Source organism: Mercurialis annua, linkage group LG1-X, assembly GCF_937616625.2.
Source record: "Mercurialis annua linkage group LG1-X, ddMerAnnu1.2, whole genome shotgun sequence".
In the NCBI taxonomy this organism is placed as follows: domain Eukaryota; kingdom Viridiplantae; phylum Streptophyta; class Magnoliopsida; order Malpighiales; family Euphorbiaceae; genus Mercurialis; species Mercurialis annua.
The window spans coordinates 51,056,767-51,079,661 of record NC_065570.1 but is presented as its reverse complement, the minus strand read 5'-3'; the positions used below and the strand labels follow the sequence as shown (position 1 = coordinate 51,079,661).

The 22,895-nt window shown below is 33.9% G+C and overlaps 1 long non-coding RNA gene across 1 annotated transcript; it reads right to left on the bottom strand.

Annotated features, from left to right (window-relative positions):
* Positions 1–4,955: 4,955 nt before the first annotated feature.
* Positions 4,956–11,374, bottom strand: LOC126664407 (uncharacterized). The gene is made up of 3 exons (XR_007637411.2): positions 9,847–11,374; positions 5,896–9,294; positions 4,956–5,343 (listed from the first exon to the last, which is right to left on the bottom strand). It is a non-coding gene; the product is annotated as an uncharacterized LOC126664407 (long non-coding RNA).
* Positions 11,375–22,895: the final 11,521 nt, after the last annotated feature.

The window sequence follows — 22,895 nt, the reverse complement described above, 5'->3', positions numbered from 1 at the left end:
AAAGAGGGAGAAATATACAAGACTATATTTTCTAAAAAATAAAAAAGTTAAAAGGGTGTTTTTATTTAAAATAAATAAATAAAATTGCGGTGGCAGATGCCCCCTCAAACTATATGCCTAGTTCCGCCCATGTGCTCACCAATTAAGATGTGATTTTGAGACTTATGAAATAGAATGGGATACGAACTTGAAAATGACAGAGCAAAGAAGAAGAGAAGCACGATAAAAACGATCTCATTGTTGTTTTGTTTATGGTTATATTTGCTTTCATTTCATGTAGCAAAATGTGAATGATTAGCTAAAAGTTGTAATTGAATTAGTATGAATGAGATTCATTCCATTAGGTTCAGTCTGTTATTAAGTTACAAAATTGGCAGTCGCAATTTAAAGTATTAATATCATTCGGCTCAATCTTTTAACATCAAACATATGAGCACAAACTGAAATGCCTAGTTTACAAGAGTTTCGTAAATGTCAAGTTTTACATATCAATAATCAACAGAAATACATCAAAAATATCTACTAACTAGTCGCAAGTCCCGCGTATTTACGCGGAATCAAATTAATATTTATTTAAATAATAAATTTAGTAGAGAACATATATATAAACAAATGTGAAAAAAATTCAAATGTAAATTAATTAAATTACAATTTATTTTAATATTAGTAGTAATTTATTTGAAAGTATGACTATCTCTAATATTAACACCTTTTTATTAGTAATTTTTGTATTAGATAAAAAATCAAATAAACTATAGTATTGAAATACTAAAAGTTAAATAAATATTTATATAAATATGACCTTTTTAAAATTCTAGATTAATTTATTTTTTAAAGATTAATATTCAATAAAATAAATATTTTTACAAACTCATTAAAATAACAAAACTAAATTGAATATTTTTTAAAAAGGTGGAAACTTACAAATATATCTTAAGATTTACTTAATTATCTATTTAACAAATAAGAAATTAATAAAAAAATCTTAGAAAAAAAACATATTCGAACTGACCACCTCGGCAAGAGAACGATCGTTGTTCAAAATCAGCCCTTGGAAGTTAACAAAGATTATAAAAAACATCCTGACAAAACAGATTTTCAAAACTTATTATTGTTGATGAAAGATTTTCCTTGAACCTTTTCTATCACAGTAAATTCAAATTCAAAATTATAGATAATTTAAACAAACTCACGCAATGGAAATTAAATAGTAATAAATTTTAAATCTGTGACTAATATTTAAGTATTACCTGATTGAGTAAAAAAAAGGCCAAAACAGTATTAGCAAGAATTTTGAAAAAAAATAGACCTATTAGCCTGTGCAATGTTATCTACAAGATTATTTCAAAGTTGTTGGCAAATAGATTGAAACGAGTTCTGTCAACTGTTATTGATGAGTCGCAGAGTGCGTTTGTGCCAGGTCGTCTTATTACTGATAATGCTTTGGTTGCTTTTGAAATGTTTCACTCTATGGCGAAGAGGTCAAAGAGTAAACGGGGGTCGGTGGCAATCAAATTAGATATGAGTAAAGCGTACGATCGAGTGGAGTGGTCGTTTGTTGAGGGAGTGATGAGAAAGATGAAGTTTCCCTGTCACTTCATTCGGTTAATTATGAGCTGTATTGAGACAGTTTCGTTTTCAGTTATGGTTAATGGGAGGCCTCATGGATGTATTGTTCCTCAGCGTGGTTTGCGTCAGGGAGATCCCATTTCTCCTTATCTCTTTTTGTTGTGTATGGAAGGCTTCTCGGCGATGCTCAGAAAGGGGGAGGTTGACGGCTGTTTGACAGGGGGGAAGGTATGTAGAGGGGGTCCTTCTATAAATCACCTCTTTTTCGCAGACGACAGCATTTTATTCGCTAAGGCTAGTATTAGCGAAATCCGATATATCAAAAGGGTGATCAATTTGTTTGAAAGAGCATCGGGTCAAATGGTGAATTTTGACAAGTCAGAGATGTTTTTTAGCTCAGGCACGCTTCGGCGCCATCGGATAGCAATTGGGGATATTCTAGAGGTGCGGGAAGTTGGGTACTTTCAGAAGTATCTTGGAATGCCCACTTTAATTGGTCGAGCTAGAAAACCGATATTTGCTTTTCTTCAGGATAGACTCCATAAACGGATGGATGGGTGGAAGGAGAAGTATTTGTCTAAAGCCGGGAGAGAAGTTTTGATTAAATCCATTGTCCAATCTATTCCCACCTACATTATGAGCTGCTTTGCGTTGCCCGTCTCTTTCTGTAATGATATGCAGAGATCGACTGCGAGGTTTTACTGGAGTGGATCGGAGAACAAGAGGAAAATATCGTGGATTAGTTGGGACAAGATTTGCAAAGCAAAGAAGTTGGGTGGTTTAGGTTTCAGAAATATTCGAGCTTTTAACTTAGCTATGCTAGCAAAGCAAATTTGGAGACTGCATCAGTTTCCCGATTCTTTGTTCGGAAGAGTATTTCGAGCTAAGTATTACCCTAATTCAGACGTAATTGATGCCCCTAGGAGCAGTAGATCTAGCTATGTTTGGAGAAGTCTTGAAGAGGGGCGATCAGTTCTGAAAGCAGGGTTGGCCTGGCGAATTGGTAATGGATTGTCGGTTCGTGCTCAATGTGATAATTGGATATCTAATGCCAGTTTCATGAGACCGATTGGAGCAACTACATTGTCAGATGATAGTCTGGTTGGAGATTTTATTGATGGCGCTAACGGATGTTGGGATGTGGTGAAGATCAGGCAAACATTCTCTGAGACCGATGCCCATAACATATTGCAGCTCCCAATTAGTAAACGTCTTCCCCCGGATAAGTTGTTCTGGCCCCATGACAAGAAGGGCGTTTTCACGGTCAAGTCAGCGTACTATGTGGCGGATAAAATGGTTAGGGGCGATATAGCAGGCCCGTCAAATTCTCAAGGCATCTCAGCTTACTGGAATAACATTTGGAGTTTGGCGATTCCACCAAAAGTGAAACATTTCTTATGGCGTATTGGGCATAATACCTTACCGTGTAACGTGAATCTGATTAAGAAGCGAGTCATAATCTCTCCCCTCTGCCCTCGATGTAATACTGAAGAGGAAACAGCTTTGCATTGCTTGAAGGATTGCGAAATGGTGAGAGGCCTTTGGTTGGTTTCTCCCATAAACCTGAGAACTGATGGGTTTCGATGTGATTCTATCCCTGATTGGATCTCTCTTATGAGCAGCACGTTAAAAAGGGAGGACTTACAATTATTTGTCATGTCGTTGTGGACAATTTGGATGAATAGAAACAACATCGTTTTTGGAAACTATCGCAATCCCACGCCATTATTATTCAACGGTATCCAGTCGATGCTTGCTTCTGGGAACATCTCGAAGCCCAGAATGAATCAACCTCAGGGTAACGGCCAAGCTTGGACTCCTCCCCCCCCCGACGTGGTGGAAGATTAATACAGATGTAGCAGTCTCGGTTGACAAGAAACTGTCGATCCTTAGCGCTGTTTGCAGAAATTCACGAGGAGAAGTTATTCGCAGTGGAGTGTCTATATTAAATGGTTGTGTTAATGCAGAAATTGCAGAGATTCAAGCTGTTTTGTTTGGCCCGGCTAGTAAGGGAGTTGCAGGTGGATAGAATTATTTGTGAAATGGATGCGCTTAACGTTGCGAATAGGCTTCAGAACCCAGCTGAGGCGGAGGATTATTTGCAGGTCATGGTAGAGGACTGCATGGCTGCATGCATGGAGCGTGAAGTTCGGTTTCAATTTGTGAAAAGGTCATGTAACCAAGTAGCTCATGCGTTAGCCAAATGGGGGATTTTCTTTGGTAGAGATTGCGTTATTGACGGAAATGTTCCGTTTCCGGTTAATGAACTTGTAACCATGATTAATTTCTAATAAAGCGCTATCTTGATTCTAAAAAAAAAAAAGAATTTTGAAAAAAATGAAACACCATGTACCTCACATCGCATCCAGCTCCTTGGCAGGCGATCTTCTTCAAATAAATCAATTATAAAAGTTAGCAACCATTAATAAAAAGAGCTCATGAGTAGAATGTTTAAATAATATATTATAAATTTCAACTATCTAATTAATATTTTGAAGCACTTCATAGATAATTATAATTAACAGGTTTCAAATTCAATATAACTAACCATATGAATTGTTTAGTTTTAAATACACCAATGTGATAAGCTTGAAGTTGGAATCTCTTAATTGTCGTGATATAACATGTTGATTCAAATAGATAGTTTATATAGATTAGGAAATTGGTGTAAATTAAATAATATTTAATTTTTATTTTGAATTAAGAATTTTAACAAAAATAGGAACTAATAAGAATAATTTATTTGTTGAGAAAATTCTATTTGATGAGAATTATTGAGAAAATTTTATTTTGTGAGATTGAATGAAATGGCTCCGTTAATCCTCTCAATTATATAATATATGGATACCTATTTATATATTAGACACCGAGGAAGGAAATTGCATTGAAAACCCCTAAAAAAGGTAATTACATCAAGGGAATCAGGACTCCAATTTAGCAGGGTCGAAATCTCCGCGTCGTCAATAAATACGGTGTAAGTTTGGTAATTTGCACTTGTAGGCGCGGTTTTCACCGCCCCTACAAGGAAAAAAAACTGCCCCTAACACTTGTACAAACCGCCCTTAAAAAAGAGAGCAAATTACACTATATGACTCATTTTTATAAAGTTATACATTAGTGACTCAAAAAAAAATATGTGCGGTAATCTCTCAACTTATCTTTTTCCTTTTCAATTATACCTCAATATTTTTTTGGTACTGTTTTACCCCAGCCCCTGCAATCCTTTACGCCAAACCAAACTTAAACTGTCATTTCATCTCTTTCTCTCTAACCCAGCCGTGGGAAAAGTCTTATATCGGAGAGAGGCAGGCGGAGTAAACCAGTCGTGGAGAAAATCAATATGATGGGTCAGCGGCCTTGTCACGACCCAAATTATTGAGCCGAGACCGGCGCTAGGGAATGGGAGTGGTAGCTCCGAAACCCGTAGCAAGCCTAAAACCATTCTAACTTTTTCGCGGAAACGCAAACACAACTATCCTATAAACATGTAATAAGAAGACACGTTTACAATCATAACGTACATCATATATATCACATCATCGATACAACCATAGTGGGCATCTCACTTCCGTAACTTGTACGTACTAGCCCGTCTATCGATCAATACAAAACTGACAACCAAAAGACGTCACATCAAACAAACATTAAATATGTACACAACCTATAAGACCTGACTATTCTATGCTAAGACTCGTCATACGTATACTACTGCAGCACCAAGGGGACTCGTACTCAGCACACCAAAGACGGTCTGTCTGATCCGACTCTAAACACCTGAAAGCATCAATGTGAGGGGTCAGTATTTGGGGAAATACTGAGTGAGAAAACACATTACTAGGGTATTATAGAAAATAACATCGCATTTAAAACAAACACATATATACAAACATATTATACTTCAAGCATTTGATCCGATCGAAACCCTAATACCTTAGTATGCATAATGAACATTATCACAACATCTAACGATCGATCGATATGAGTCCGGGATAGTTCAACCAGCCGACTCGCAGATACAGGCCCCGGGATAGTTCAACCAGATAGGCTTTGTATCGCATGCACAAACAAGTATGATATACGACCCATGAAATCTCTATCTATGACTTACCCGGACGCTGGTGATCACACAGCCTATTGACACCCAATAGGTAGCTTGTTTCCCCCGGATCATATACTAGTTTTCACAATCTATATATATTCGATAATACGATGCACAAATTCATTTCTATCGATAAAATACTATAGCATGCGATGTAGTTTAATATTATATTTATAATATAAAAACTATCTATTGCGTAATAATACTCAAAGTAAAGTTTAACTCACAACGATCGCTATTCCTTATATCCAAACGTAAGCTCCAGGAGACTGGTCCGTCAATCCTCGTCGAGCTTCTTGGTTCGTCATACTCGTAGATCGATAGTCCGTCACATCTATCACAGGATTCTATCGTTAAAATATATACTTAGAGAATCTTGTTCTTAAAAACTGCACTAGGTACCTAACACGACAAAAGCACGAAATATAATCGTCGTGTTCTAAACGTATCTTTCTCTATAGATCTCTATTCATATCTCTATTACTCATCATGTTAATGTTCATTGCTATAATGTCTTATTAATATTCATTTTAAGACATTTGTCAGAGTTCTACGCCCATATCATGCCATCAGAGGCCAATTTTCGCTCCCGGAAGTCCCCCGGAGGTCACGATCGAAGTAGGGCACGTCGTGCTAGCTTGGCACCTCGTGCCCTTCATTTTTCATGAAGGGCACGACGTGCCCTTCACTGGTGCACGTCGTGCACCCTTGTGGTGCACGTCGTGCACCCTTCTGGTGCACGTCGCGCACCAGCACGACGTGCTGAAGTGCAGCACGTCGTGCGCACTTTGGGGGCAGCGTTTTTTGATGCTTCTGGACCATTTCCGAAGCTCCAAATACCCCAAAATTCATACCAATGCATACCTAAATCATCTAGGCTCAAAACTTATCAAGAATCTATACGAAAATGGTGGAAAACGACGTGTTTTTAGCGTTTCGATTCAAACATAGCATTTTTCGTCGAAACAGCCCGTAACCTCCGATTTTAACACTCAAATCCAAAATCTTACCTTGAAATGAAGCTTATGATTGATAGAGCTTCCAATTCCGAACAAATCGATATAAAGAACGCGCGATTTGGACGAGAAACGGCGAAACGGCGACGGATCGTAATCGATCGTCGAAAGCTTCTGTAACTTTCGCTTCCTCTGATCATCACTTCCTTTCCTTACTCTTAAGGAAAGTTATCATATATATCTTGGCTAATTGTCCATTTTGATCCTTCATCTCTTTAACTTAAACCATTTCTCTTTTAAACTTTCTAATTTAACCAAACGGTTAAATTATCCTTTTAACTCGATTATCTACGTATTATTTATATCCAAATAAACAATACTACTCCAAATATAATTATTCTCGTCGATAATTTTCCAATTACTATTCTCGAGGCTAAATTGGCTAATTTGTACTTTGATCCTTGAATTCTTCAAAATTGACAATTTAGCCCAAAATGAATCCGCGTCCAAATTTTAAAAGGTCTCCGATTGACCTGAAACTTTTACCACCAATACTATAAAACATTTCGCGGACCTTGGCGAAATAATTCCAATTTCGGACTTAACTGGTTAAATTACCACTTTAGTCCCTGATCTAAAGTTTGTGACTTTTCTTGATATTTTTCCTTATTTTCTTATTCTAATCCTCAAACATATACGTCTTACTCCATATTATCCTTTTCTTTAATATCCAATATCTTTATTTCTGTAACTCCGGTCCTTCTCTACCGGACACGTTGTACTAAACGGCACCTGAACTTACGGGGTATTACATTCTTCCCCCCTTATAAAAATTCGTCCTCGAATTTTCATACAACCTTTTTACTTATCTTAAACCCTTGACCCTTTTCATTTGTTCCTTGTTTAACATTCAATACTATATACTTTGTATTCCATCACACGCTTTCTTGACTCGTCGCTCCTATCCTTGTACATCCATCGTCGATATCCTTATTAAATCCGACGTCTTTCTAATATCACACAATATCCACCTCATCTTATCATAAGGGCAATCTTCTATCTTCAAAGTATAAACTATAAATCGATTCCTATACTCAACTATCCTCTTTTCATACTCCTATCATACAATATGAACGTCCTAGTTCACCGTCCAATCATTTTCATTCCGCTATTCACGTACATCTATCATTCACTTCTCTTATACAAACTTCATCCTTCATATCCACTTCTTCTCTTATATCCTTGTTTAAGATCCTTGACATCCCGTCAAAGAGATACTTACTTTCTAACACATCACTAATCGGGTACATATCACTGTCCAACGTATTCACGATCTTAACTATATACTAGCTCGTTAACTTGAAACTAAGTTCATATCCTAGAAGCATAACGTCTATGTTTTCGCAACTATACGTATTCATTCGCCTCTTGGTCTTGATCGCAGCTTGCTCGCGAGCACTTCACTTCCGTTACAGAGTTCTGGTCTAGGTATACTTACATGAAAACAAAACTCTTTCAAAACTCTTTCGATAAAACGATTCATCTTGAACTTTAAATCAAATTTCATTTTCATTTTAACAAAATTGTGCACTAGGGTGATGACGTCTCTCATCCCCAAAGAGTTGCCACATCTCACCTTTTCGTCCGAACATAATGCATATGATGCATGTCCTATCGATGTATGTACAGATATATGTAGTGATGCACTTCTATCAATGTCGTGGCACTTATCGATGACTGTCGCGGGTCTAGGCACAATTATGTTTTCCAAATTGTTTAAACAAACAACTTTCAAAAAGTTTTAAACTTCGAGTTTTGTAAGTTCTCTAGACATTTAAACTCTGTACACGGTAGGTTCTTCCACTTCTGTAACTTCATACTCCTTCCTCTTGCACATCTCGACATTTCGATAATTCGATTTCGATACCATCTATACATCGTATACGTATTTCGCAAAGAAACAAACAAAGGTTTCACAATCTATCGATCATACTTATCATAATGAAACAAACAAGAATTCTCAATCAATCAAAAATTCACAATCAATCAGCTCGATCTTAAAACAAATAATACAAACGACTTGGATCAGACATGGCTCAATTCTATAGCTGCAGTAGTTCCTAGCTTAGTCTAATGACCTAATACCTAGGAACAAACAAACATCAATCACAGACTCGCAGTGGTATCATGGACTAACTGCACTCAAATCATATATTAGCAGAGGTAACTGGACCAACTGCTCTGATACCAACTTTGTCACGACCCAAATTATTGAGCCGAGACCGGCGCTAGGGAATGGGAGTGGTAGCTCCGAAACCCGTAGCAAGCCTAAAACCATTCTAACTTTTTCGCGGAAACGCAAACACAACTATCCTATAAACATGTAATAAGAAGACACGTTTACAATCATAACGTACATCATATATATCACATCATCGATACAACCATAGTGGGCATCTCACTTCCGTAACTTGTACGTACTAGCCCGTCTATCGATCAATACAAAACTGACAACCAAAAGACGTCACATCAAACAAACATTAAATATGTACACAACCTATAAGACCTGACTATTCTATGCTAAGACTCGTCATACGTATACTACTGCAGCACCAAGGGGACTCGTACTCAGCACACCAAAGACGGTCTGTCTGATCCGACTCTAAACACCTGAAAGCATCAATGTGAGGGGTCAGTATTTGGGGAAATACTGAGTGAGAAAACACATTACTAGGGTATTATAGAAAATAACATCGCATTTAAAACAAACACATATATACAAACATATTATACTTCAAGCATTTGATCCGATCGAAACCCTAATACCTTAGTATGCATAATGAACATTATCACAACATCTAACGATCGATCGATATGAGTCCGGGATAGTTCAACCAGCCGACTCGCAGATACAGGCCCCGGGATAGTTCAACCAGATAGGCTTTGTATCGCATGCACAAACAAGTATGATATACGACCCATGAAATCTCTATCTATGACTTACCCGGACGCTGGTGATCACACAGCCTATTGACACCCAATAGGTAGCTTGTTTCCCCCGGATCATATACTAGTTTTCACAATCTATATATATTCGATAATACGATGCACAAATTCATTTCTATCGATAAAATACTATAGCATGCGATGTAGTTTAATATTATATTTATAATATAAAAACTATCTATTGCGTAATAATACTCAAAGTAAAGTTTAACTCACAACGATCGCTATTCCTTATATCCAAACGTAAGCTCCAGGAGACTGGTCCGTCAATCCTCGTCGAGCTTCTTGGTTCGTCATACTCGTAGATCGATAGTCCGTCACATCTATCACAGGATTCTATCGTTAAAATATATACTTAGAGAATCTTGTTCTTAAAAACTGCACTAGGTACCTAACACGACAAAAGCACGAAATATAATCGTCGTGTTCTAAACGTATCTTTCTCTATAGATCTCTATTCATATCTCTATTACTCATCATGTTAATGTTCATTGCTATAATGTCTTATTAATATTCATTTTAAGACATTTGTCAGAGTTCTACGCCCATATCATGCCATCAGAGGCCAATTTTCGCTCCCGGAAGTCCCCCGGAGGTCACGATCGAAGTAGGGCACGTCGTGCTAGCTTGGCACCTCGTGCCCTTCATTTTTCATGAAGGGCACGACGTGCCCTTCACTGGTGCACGTCGTGCACCCTTGTGGTGCACGTCGTGCACCCTTCTGGTGCACGTCGCGCACCAGCACGACGTGCTGAAGTGCAGCACGTCGTGCGCACTTTGGGGGCAGCGTTTTTTGATGCTTCTGGACCATTTCCGAAGCTCCAAATACCCCAAAATTCATACCAATGCATACCTAAATCATCTAGGCTCAAAACTTATCAAGAATCTATACGAAAATGGTGGAAAACGACGTGTTTTTAGCGTTTCGATTCAAACATAGCATTTTTCGTCGAAACAGCCCGTAACCTCCGATTTTAACACTCAAATCCAAAATCTTACCTTGAAATGAAGCTTATGATTGATAGAGCTTCCAATTCCGAACAAATCGATATAAAGAACGCGCGATTTGGACGAGAAACGGCGAAACGGCGACGGATCGTAATCGATCGTCGAAAGCTTCTGTAACTTTCGCTTCCTCTGATCATCACTTCCTTTCCTTACTCTTAAGGAAAGTTATCATATATATCTTGGCTAATTGTCCATTTTGATCCTTCATCTCTTTAACTTAAACCATTTCTCTTTTAAACTTTCTAATTTAACCAAACGGTTAAATTATCCTTTTAACTCGATTATCTACGTATTATTTATATCCAAATAAACAATACTACTCCAAATATAATTATTCTCGTCGATAATTTTCCAATTACTATTCTCGAGGCTAAATTGGCTAATTTGTACTTTGATCCTTGAATTCTTCAAAATTGACAATTTAGCCCAAAATGAATCCGCGTCCAAATTTTAAAAGGTCTCCGATTGACCTGAAACTTTTACCACCAATACTATAAAACATTTCGCGGACCTTGGCGAAATAATTCCAATTTCGGACTTAACTGGTTAAATTACCACTTTAGTCCCTGATCTAAAGTTTGTGACTTTTCTTGATATTTTTCCTTATTTTCTTATTCTAATCCTCAAACATATACGTCTTACTCCATATTATCCTTTTCTTTAATATCCAATATCTTTATTTCTGTAACTCCGGTCCTTCTCTACCGGACACGTTGTACTAAACGGCACCTGAACTTACGGGGTATTACACGGCCAGTGTCATAGCCGACGCTATTCCGTCTGACGGTGGTTGTCGGTATGTACAGGCGGCAGTTGACGACCTTCAAATAGGGGAGAGATCAAAAAAACATAAATATTGAAGACAGAAAATAAATATTTCTAATTACAGATCTGTTGTAATTGAAGAAATCTCAGATATTGGAAATTTTGATTTGAATATTGGATTAACTGAGGATTTTATGGTGGATTGTAATAGTTCTTATCTTCAATTTTATATTAAAAGGTAAGAGCTTCTAAGTTTGTATTAAAAGGTTAGAGCTTTGTTTGATTTAATTTAAAATAAGGTTAGAGCTTTGTTTGGCTTATTATGAAGTGCAGGATTAGAACCATAGACAAGCTGAAAAGTTAGGGTGTAATTGAAGAAGATATATGTGTCCTTTGTGATACTGAAGTTTTTTTTTTTTTGCCAAAGATATGATTTCATTGAAGAAAAACAAATCGACTACACAAGTCTCGATTCTAAGTTGAGTCTATAGAACATTGCTTCTTTGGCTACGGTCCCCTTTGTAACGCTCATCCTCTATTTATTACCTTAGAGAGATGCAAAGATAATTTTTTTTAAATATATATTTATTAGTTTATAATGCGTTTTGTAACTACGAATCAACTCATTATCAACTTATATTTTAAATATATATTTTACTAGTTAATCATTTGTTTGTGCTATTATAAGGGACATCTCTCTTTGTGCTATTATAATGGATAAAATGGTCTTATTTTATTATAAATCAGCTTATTTAGGGTATTGAGGTATAAAAATCATATTTTAGGGGATTTATCATGTGTTAATATAATATGAATAAAATCATTGTCAATTTTGTCCTTTTATATATATATATATATATATATATATATATATATATATATATATATATTAGTTTATCAAGTGTTTTGATAATCATGCATCGACTATTTCAACTTTAGATTTTGTAAATTCATTTACTAGTTTATTTTTTTACTTTTTAACCGTGAACCTATAAAATAACATTGAGTGTTTATAGATTTTAAATTTACATTTGTTAGTTTATTATGTGTGTTTTCTAACCAGTAATAAATTATAGTAATAGATTCGGTAATTTAAATAAATTAGAATCAACTAAATGTCAACCAAATATCAAAAGTAATTTTTTTTTCTTCCATGATACATTTCGAAAAAAAATTACCATTTTTTTCTTCTTAATGTTGACGTATGCCAATTTCTACTGTTTTGACGGGTTTGCTTGAATCTGTTGAAATTCTTATTTTTAAAATTTTTCAAATATTAAAGATCAAACAAATATCAACAAAAGACCAACCAAATGTCAATTGAAAATCAACTAAATATCAACCGTAAATCGACCGAATGTCAACCAAATTTTTCATTATTTTTGACGAAATTTATTTATTTAAATATTAGTTATTGTAATTTGTTATGAATTATATATAAATTTGAAATCAAATTAAATTTACCTATACATGTAAAATGTCAACCGCAGTGGTCGCTCAACAGTTGTGGTAAAATATTAAAAAATAAATGAATTAAATATCATTTTTTTAGTGGGATTCGAACCCTAACTTCTTTTGCGACACATTTAAAAAATATTGTTACCGTTTTTTTTCATTTGTTAATGTTAATAAGTGACGATTTCTACTGTTTTGACAAGTCCACTTAAATTTGTTGAAACTATTATTTTATAATTTTACCAAATTTTTAAAGATCAACTTAATGTCAACTGAAAATCAACTAAATGTTAACTGTAAATCAATCGAATGTCAACCATAGATCAACCAAATATTTTTACTATCTTCAACAAACTTATTTATTTAAATATTAGTTATTAAAATTTCTTATTAATTTCACTATAAATTTGAAATCAAATTAAATTTTTAATCTCTATATGTAAAATATCAACCGCGATGATAGGTCAAAAGTAGTGGTAAAATATTAAAAAACTTAAATAAAATATTATTTTATTCTCAGTGGGATTCAAGCACTAAACTTCTTCCACTACGTATTTTAAAATTATTATTACCATTTTTCACTTATTAATGTTGACAACGTTCGATTCGGGTTTTGAATCAACTCGTTGTCAACTTAAATTTTTTATTTATTTATATTTTTGTAATCATGAATCAACTCGTTGTCAACTCTAAATTTTAAATATACAATTATTAATTTATCATGTGTTTATATGACTATAATCCAATTTATTATCAACTTTAGTTTTGATTTATATACTTATCAGTTTAGTGTGTTTATATAATTGTAAATTGACTCTTTATCAACTTATTATCAACTCTTTTATAACTCACATTCTGCAACATATATGACTTAAATTATCCTCTACTTCCAAACATTGTACACTCCTGCATTTCAAATAAGAAAATAATACCTTCTTTATTTTGCATATATAATGATTAGTTTTATAGAAACTAATGTAATACATAAAATAAATAAATACTTATGACATAATTTTTCTCAACTAGTCAAAAATTGCAGCAAATCCTAAAGGCCACTTTGATATAATGCGGAATTGAGATAGGAATTTGATAAAATGCAGAATTGAGATAGGAATTTGATGAAATACAGCCTATACCATTGGAATTAATCTACAAAACAATGAACATAATTTATCCAAAACTAAAATTGGCAACCAACATAATAGATGAAAGTAAGAAGAACATCAGGTATTCTTCAACTTCTTCATCTTGGAAGGCGGCCATCTTCTTTTCTTTCATAATCTCCTTTTCCAAACAAACCCAATTTAAAAATTAAAAATTAATTGATGAATTGACATTAGCTTTAAGTTTAAAAAGTGGTAAGAAATGATCTAGATCCAAGAAAAAGAACCAACAGTTATTCTGGTGAGACCATCTAAATAACCACAAGAGAAGAAACCGCTTGATTCATCGGCATCAACTAGAAATCCATTTTGATGGATAGGAGGCGCTTCCTCCGTTCCTCTGCAGCATGTGACTGAGCTCCGTTCTGCCCAGACATGCTGAAAAGAAGCAGTTCCAAACGTCAACGACCATCTGAGCCCCCTTTTTCCTTGCTTAACTTCATTATCATCTCATAAGGCATCACAAACATTAAACTTTCAATCAGTCTATACATAATTCATAAATATGGAATCACCTAATATTCCTTACACGAGCAATACACACTTAATTGCCTTAGCAGTTCGCATTTGCAAACATTAATCACTTTATTCGCTTAACTATCTGAATTCACGCGCGTTATATAACATTCTACTAATAATGCACATATCAATCAAATGCAAACAACTAAGGTTTGACTCTCTTGCTGCAGTAGTTCCTAGGTTTACTTACTGACAGAGTATTTCAAGTCAAACACACATTCAGACACAACTGGCAGTGGTAACTAGACCAACTGCTCTCAAACAAACACTGAAACAAACTTGCAGTGGTAACTGGACCAACTGCTCTGATACCAACATTTTCACGACCCAAAATATTGAGCCGCAACCGGCACTAGGGAACGGGAGTGGTAGCTCCGGAACCCGTAGCAAGCCTTAAATCACTATTAATTTTTCGCAAATAATAAACATATAACATAAAGCAACAGAAGCAAGTATACATAACATGTATACACAAACATTTACACTAACTGTTCTGTTATCCTCGCGGGCTCTAGTTACCGTACCTTGTACGAACTGGCCTCGCGGTACTATATACATCAGTTAGTGTATCCAACATTTCATTGGCATCTAGTGCCGTGCATAACATATAAAACACGTAGCTTACAAAAACATATAATCTGGACAGCAAGTAATATGTACACTCAATGTATACTGCTGTCTAGGCTACGACTCAGTCAACGCGGGACCACTACTGCAGCATTCACAGAAGTCAGATACTAAACATACTCAACTGACTTCTGGGCTTTAAAATTGGCCTCTAGCTAGGTCCACATACTAAGTACCTGAAAACATCAAAGGTGAGGGGTCAGTATTTGGGAAAATACTGAGTGAGTTCGCATTTACTAACCGTATTATTATAAAACATAGCATCGCATCTCAAGAAAACAATAATATAAAACATATAAACAGGTATTTGATCCGTACAAAACTAATATCCTAGCATGCGACACATCTCTCGAATAATCATATATCATTCAACCCAATCGTAAATATCAATTGCGAGTCCAACTCGCTGGTGGCCCAGCCACTAGATACGGGGACTCCAGACTACACCGTAGTCGAGTGCTCACTCGTATCAAAATCATATACCCATTCGTAAATTTCATAATCATCATCAGCTCCCAGCTGTGTTACATCATTTCTCAAATGCAAACACACTAGACTGACTCAATACTGGTGATCACACAGCCTATTGACACCCAATAGGTAGCTAGTTTCTTCGGATCGCATACTAGTTCTCGTATATAGAAATTAAGTAAACATATAACATTGCAATCAATTATATATAATGCGATGCGTGTAAACAGTATATATATTTATATAAAATAACTTTAATATATAATACACGAAAGTAAAGTGCAACTCACAGTGACCGCTATCCAATCAATGAAGTGATGTAATGATATGCTCGCACTAGACCTCGTCTGGTGCCCTCACTGCTTGCTGACGCTTCAGACATATTAATAAGTCAAATACGCGTTTAGTACCTAAAAGTGAACCTTATAAACTTAAACCCTAAGTTATCATTCTTTTACTTTGTAAAACGATTCGTATCTTGTTAAGCGTTAATCAATATCCCATATACGTTTAACACCTTTCGAGGTATCTTATTAATCGCTTATTCTTTGATTAAAATGTTAATTTGAAATCCTAATTCATATCGTTAAGCTTGTCGTTCGTTTCATATGTTTTCGGAGTACATATAACGTTTCTGGGTCGAGCTAGATCGTGTCGGACCTCGACACAACCAACGGGGGTCGGCGACGGCTAGGCACATCGTGCCTAGCTTCTCTCACGTCGTGAGAGAAGGTCTCACGACGTGAAAGTCAGTCTCACGTCGCGAGACACCGTCTCGCGTCGCGAGACGTGTCTCACGTCGTGAGACAATGTCTCACGACGTGAGGCACCCGTTTTCAGTCCTCAAATGTCGATTTTTACACCGTAATCCATCCAAAACCATCCCGACATGCTTAAATACGCCTAAACCTTAAAACCCAACTCCAAAACGTTCAAAAACATCAATTTTAACATGTTTTACGTGAGTTCGATTCAAACCGTAAAAGCACGGCATCAAAAAGCCATTATTCCTTCATTTTTCACCATAAAAACGTTCAACTTACCTTGTTTTAATGCTCAGGAAAGATAGGAAATTGAACTCCGAAGAGATCGACACCAAGAACGCTAAATTCGGACGTCGGACGGCGGAGTTATCGCGATCACCGTTTCTTCGTTGGTTTTCTCTCGAAGCTTCTTCTTTCTTTCTCTGATCTCTATCTTTTGATTTCCTTTCCTTATATTTCTTGGCTAAAATGCCACTTAAGTCATCATTCTCTTTATTAGTTGCAAACTTTCCTTTTAACTTTTCCTTTATTCGATTTAATCCATAATTAAATCAATTAACCTTTTAGTTAATGCATATACGTATTATTTATATCCAATAAATAATACGAAACTCGATATTAATACTTTCCTGTCAAAACCTAAAATTTTCATTTTCGATACAAAGTGGCCAAATTACCACTTTGGTCCCTATACTTTATTTTGGACTTTTCTTGACATTTTTTCTTTTAATTTCAATTCAAATTTTAGAATTGAAATATAACCTTAATTTTCTCATAGTTAATTTCCCAAAACCGTCCTACTTGAAACTTATTTACTTTATCTTTTTCAGAAATTCTTCTGATATCGCCACTCTGGCGAATCAAAACTGGACATGTGGCCCAAATAAATAATTAAATCTTTTGGGGTATTACATATAAGAAGGTTAATGGGAGCGCAATTATTTTCTTAGTGCTTTATGTTGATGACACACTACTCATTAATGATATCCCTATACTACAAAATATTAAATCATGGCTAGGGAATGGTTTTCTAATGAAAGACTTGGGTGATGCTACTTATATATTAGGCATCACAATTTATAGAGGCAGATCAAGAAGATTTATTGGCTTAAGTCAAAGCACTTACATTGATAAGGTATTAAAAAGGTTTAGTATGCAAGACTCCAAGAGAGGATTCTTTCCAATGGCACATGGAATTAGTCTTAGTAGGACTTAGTGTCCTATGACACAAGATGAGCAAGACTACATGAGTAAGATTTCATATGCTTCTACTATTGTATCTATCATGTATATAATGATGTGTACTCGACCTAATGTCTCGTATGGTTTGAGTACAACGAGCAGATTCCAGTCAGATCCAGGTGAAAGTCATTGTGCAACAGTTAAGAATATCCTTAAGTACTTGAGAATGCTTAAGGATGTATTCTTACTATATGGTTGTCGAAAAGATGAGCTAGTTGTAAAGGGTTACGTACATAGACGCCAACTTTGAAACTGACATAGATGGTTATAGATCACAATAGGGCTATGTGTTTTGTTTGAATGAAGGTGCTTTTAGCTAGAGAAGTTCGAAGCAAGACACCGTTGCTGATTCTACAACACACGCAGCTAAGGAGGCTGTTTGAATCAATAAGGTCATAACTAGAGGAGCATAGTATATCTGATGTAATGAACTTGTATTGTGATAATAATGGGGCTATATCACAATCTAAAGAGCCAATATCACATCAGCGATCCAAACACATAGTCATGCGTTATCATCTCATTTGAGAAATCATTGAGAGAGGAGGCTTAAAGATATGCAGAGTTTTGACCAATGATAATGTTGCTGATCCGCTAACTAAGACTCTTCCAGAACCTAACATGAGAGTTATATGGGTATTAGATTTACTGTAGATTGAGCCTAATGCAAGTAGGAGACTGTTAGTGATATGCACTAGGTCAATCATGTTTGACCATATATTGATTTTATCATTTTTGTTATTAATAAGTAGGCACTTCCATTATCATTTTATACTATGATAAGTTTATCGAATTGTTAATTATTCATCAGGTCATCAAGTTTGTGAGTTGATAGTAGAATCCTTAACTTTAATATTAATATAATCATTTGACCTTAAAATTACCATTGATTTCTATATTGCTATTTTATATTTTGATACATTCTAGCATTGTCTTTAATAGGATAATGTAATCGACTCTTGTTGGATATGAAAGTAGCTATATGAGAAATGTGAGTGACTGATAAGGAATTTGCCACTCATTTATTTGAGTAAGATATATATAGGCCCTTCCTGAAAAGATAGACTGAAAGACATGCATGATCATGATAAATAAATTGATAAAGAGTTATCATTATCAGTCTACTTGGAATCAGGAACAAATGATTGAATAATATAAGAATGATAATACTTTGTCATATGTTCAATCTGGATATCGTGAGACAAAGGGTTTAAAATGTTCAATGTAAAGGTTAAATTAGATTATCAGTATTCATATGACTTGAGTTGTTATAATGTCTTGGTAGATCCCACTTATAACTTGTGGACCGAAATAAGAATTTCGGACCCAGTGTCAATGTTATATAAACCTTCAGGATCATAGAGACCAAGAACAGACCCAAACAAATATGAGTTTTATAAACCCAATATAAATGTGATATATATGTATAGTTAATTCAAATTTAAGACAAAATACTTAATTATAATATTAAGCATATATTTAAGGCATGTTATCTCAACAACCCTCACTTTTAAACTCTTTTTTAATTGTATCATGACGCTGTAAAAATTGCCAATTGTATCCAAATTTAAATCTTTAGATTTTAATTGTACCCCAATCTACACTTTTGGGGTTCAATTGCACCCTCAAACATTAAATTGACCTTTTTTTTACTCGAAAAAGTTCAAATAAATTCTTTATATTTAACTTATATTCTAAATAACAGTTAATGTTATAAATGTTTTTACTCCTTCTTCCCCATAAATTTAAAAAATAATATAATAAATAAATATAAACTTTTTATTTAATATAAATTAATGGCAGTAAATTTATTTATGTTCATTTTGATATTTAAACGCCTCCAACTCCGCCACCGCCCTCCTCTGAACCTGCTGCAATATTTTTCCGACTCCGCCTGTGACACGCCATTCGTCTTCCTCAAGACGAACCCGATTTCGATTTGACTTGAGAAAGACCAGGACAAAGAGCTGGTTCGTTTTTCACCATGGAAGACGAACAATGTTCGTCTTTCATGGCGGAAGATAAGCTCTGGTTTTTCTTCCTCGAGATGAACCCACATTGGATTCGTTTCAAGAAAGACAGAATAGTTTTTGTTTAATTTAATTTTTAAAAAAATATTTAAAAATTAATTACTCTATCTTTTTTTCTTTTCACACAGTTTAAGAAACACACTTAATGCTCTAACTGTTTACAACTTTATCTTCATTCTTCCTATCATACCCTTATTAAATATTATGTCTAATTTATTTTTTAGGATAATGACGATAAATGATAAACATTAAGTAAGGATACAATAAAATTTACAAACGCTTCCTCTCTCCAACTATCAAAAAAAATTCATATGAGCATTTATTAAGAATTGACATGAGCACTCATTAATAATATTGATAGGAGTATAAAATAGTTTTTAAAAATATAAATTAAAATATAAGAATTATAGTGAAAGAGATAAATATCATTTAAAACCCATTGGAAAAATAATCTGCAAATAAATCTCTGATTTGTTAAGGCTCTTTTTGCTAAATATTTCTTTATCAAAGTTCAGGGCCATTTCCGCCATTTTACCACTAAACATTATTGTTTCCGTCACGACAATAGGGTCTACATGGTTTGATTTTACTGATTTATCATTGATATATTAGTCCAAATCAATTATACTGGTTTGGCAAATCTCCAAACCAAAATCAAACCGCACATATTATAAACCAACAAAATTGATTTGCTTTGATTTGATAAAAATTTTAAAACTAATTAACCATTATTAAAAAATTAATTATTTATCATCTAAGATAAAAAAATTTAAAAATTTAAAAATATTTATTCATCATAAAAATAAATATTATATTTATATAACAAACTATAATAATGACTATTAAATAAAAAATATTATAGTAAATATTTTATATTATAAATTTTTACATTTTATTAATATAATATCCTAATATTATAAAAATATAATATTTATTGATCGATAATAAATATACAAATAGTTATTTCCTTAGATGATAATTAAATATATTATTTTGTCAAGTACAGTTTTAAAAAATAGTGATAGATATTTTATTTTTAAGTTATAATATTTATAATTTTAATAAAAATATATATGTATGTGTATATATTGGTTTGATTTGATTTATATTGGTTTATAATTTTTAAAACCGCAAACCAGACCAATAATTACTTTTTTTTTATTTTCCAACCAAAATCAAACCAACAATCTTCTAAACCGTAATATTTAATTTAATTTGGTTGAATTGGTTTGACTTGATTGGTTTGAATTTTTTCTGCATGGCCCTACCGGACGGATACAATAATGGTGTAATGGTACAAGAGGAAAACTGGCCCTAAACTTTAGACCGTCCATGGTTATATGTATGAATTTTTTTTTATGAATTATAAGTATGAATTTAACAAGAAATAATTTATTTTTAGATCTTTAAATTAAACCTGTTTTTTTATCCAATCTATAAATTATTTATTATCTTTATCTGGTCCCTTAATTTAACAAAAAATCATTTTTGAGTTCTTAATTGATAAAAACGACGCTATTTAGAGTAATTAAATTGCATTTTTAAAAATAACGAAACAACATCATTTTTATCTTCAAAGACTTAAAAATAATTTTTCGCTAATTTGATTTGATAAAATAAAAAATAGTTTAAAAACCGGATGAATAAAATATGTATAGTTTGGGATTAGATAGTAGGGTATTCCATCTAACAACAAACATATAATATATCAATACAATAATATCTGTCATCTATTCAACAAATCTTATCTTAAAAAAATCGGATGGTCAAACTTTTCTTGATTTGCACAATTCGTTAACTTTCCTGGTCCTCATAAATGATGATATTATCCGTAAAGTGATTAAAAGTCCAGAACTGATATTGATAGATTTTTGTTGTCATCTGGAAATGAAAATGTACTGGATGCAAAGAATTGATGAAGCTTACGCAAAATTGTACACGAAATGATCTGTCAAAAGGAAGCAAAGAGAAATATTACTTTAATTAGTGTTTTTTTTTTTGGAAATTTTATGGAATATTATAAGCAAAAACAAGAAAGAAAACGATTGATAGTTTTTTGTTTTCGTTTGGAAATAAAATGTCTTGTGTATAATTTGTAAAGAGTTGATTAGGGGAAGCCAAAATTATACGTCACGTCTCTCAAATGGATGCAAAGATGAACACTGCTGAATAGAGGAATTCTGATATATTAATTATAAGTTTAATAGTGTTAAAAATTTAATTTTTACGTGTTTTTATAATTTAAATTATTTTATTTTTTTAAATCTATTTGAATTTCGGAATACTTCTTTATATGGTACATCTTGAGATTTAATATAGTTATAATGCACATGGTTTACATCGCTCCCTACATCTGGTGCTCATGTCCCAATAATATTGGGGCATCATCGGCATCAACTTCTTAATCTTCACCAACATCTGTCTAAGTGGGTATAATAAAAATCAGTAACTATAGGATCGCATGTTGGTCATTTACCGCAAGTGACAGTATTACAACTTTTAATAATAATAAATTAAAAATCTGGAGATCGAACCCATAAAGATAATTGATTAAATAAAAACGCTTTTAAATAAATCTAAATTCGTTTAGCAATAAAATTGGTAATTGATTCAGAACATTAAACAATTACGCAACAATTTAATTAACAAACGCAATTCAACTAATCAAGCAATTGTAATCAAACAACTAAAGTAAAACAAGATTTAATCAATAAAGTAAAGCGTCTAGGGGTTGACATTCCTTCCTAGGTCCTGCATCTATGAAATGGGTAAATCGATATTAAGGGCCGACTCGATCCTAAAGCATCATTCCCGCTCTATCGAGCCTCAAAAATCGATAAAACTGCTAGTTAACCAAATAACTAAGTCTAACTCACTCTCGTGACACTAAACCTAATCAACCAACCACCTAACAATTAATATTCTAACTCAAAGGTCACCTAGTTTCAAACCCGCTCTCACGGCGTTCTAATCTAGGTTCGTAGTCCACTTTGTCCTTTTAACTAACCGTTTCTCAATGTATTAATTAGAACATAATCATGCTAGGGCTAGTTAAACCTAAGCAAGCATTAAGAACAAGAATTAAAACATGAAATCAATCAACCATCCCAATTCATTAAACACAATAACAAGGTTTTCATATCAACCCCTAAAACTTTGGGATTTAGCTACTTATAACTAAGAAAGCAATAAACATAAAGCAATAGTAAAACATAGTTAAG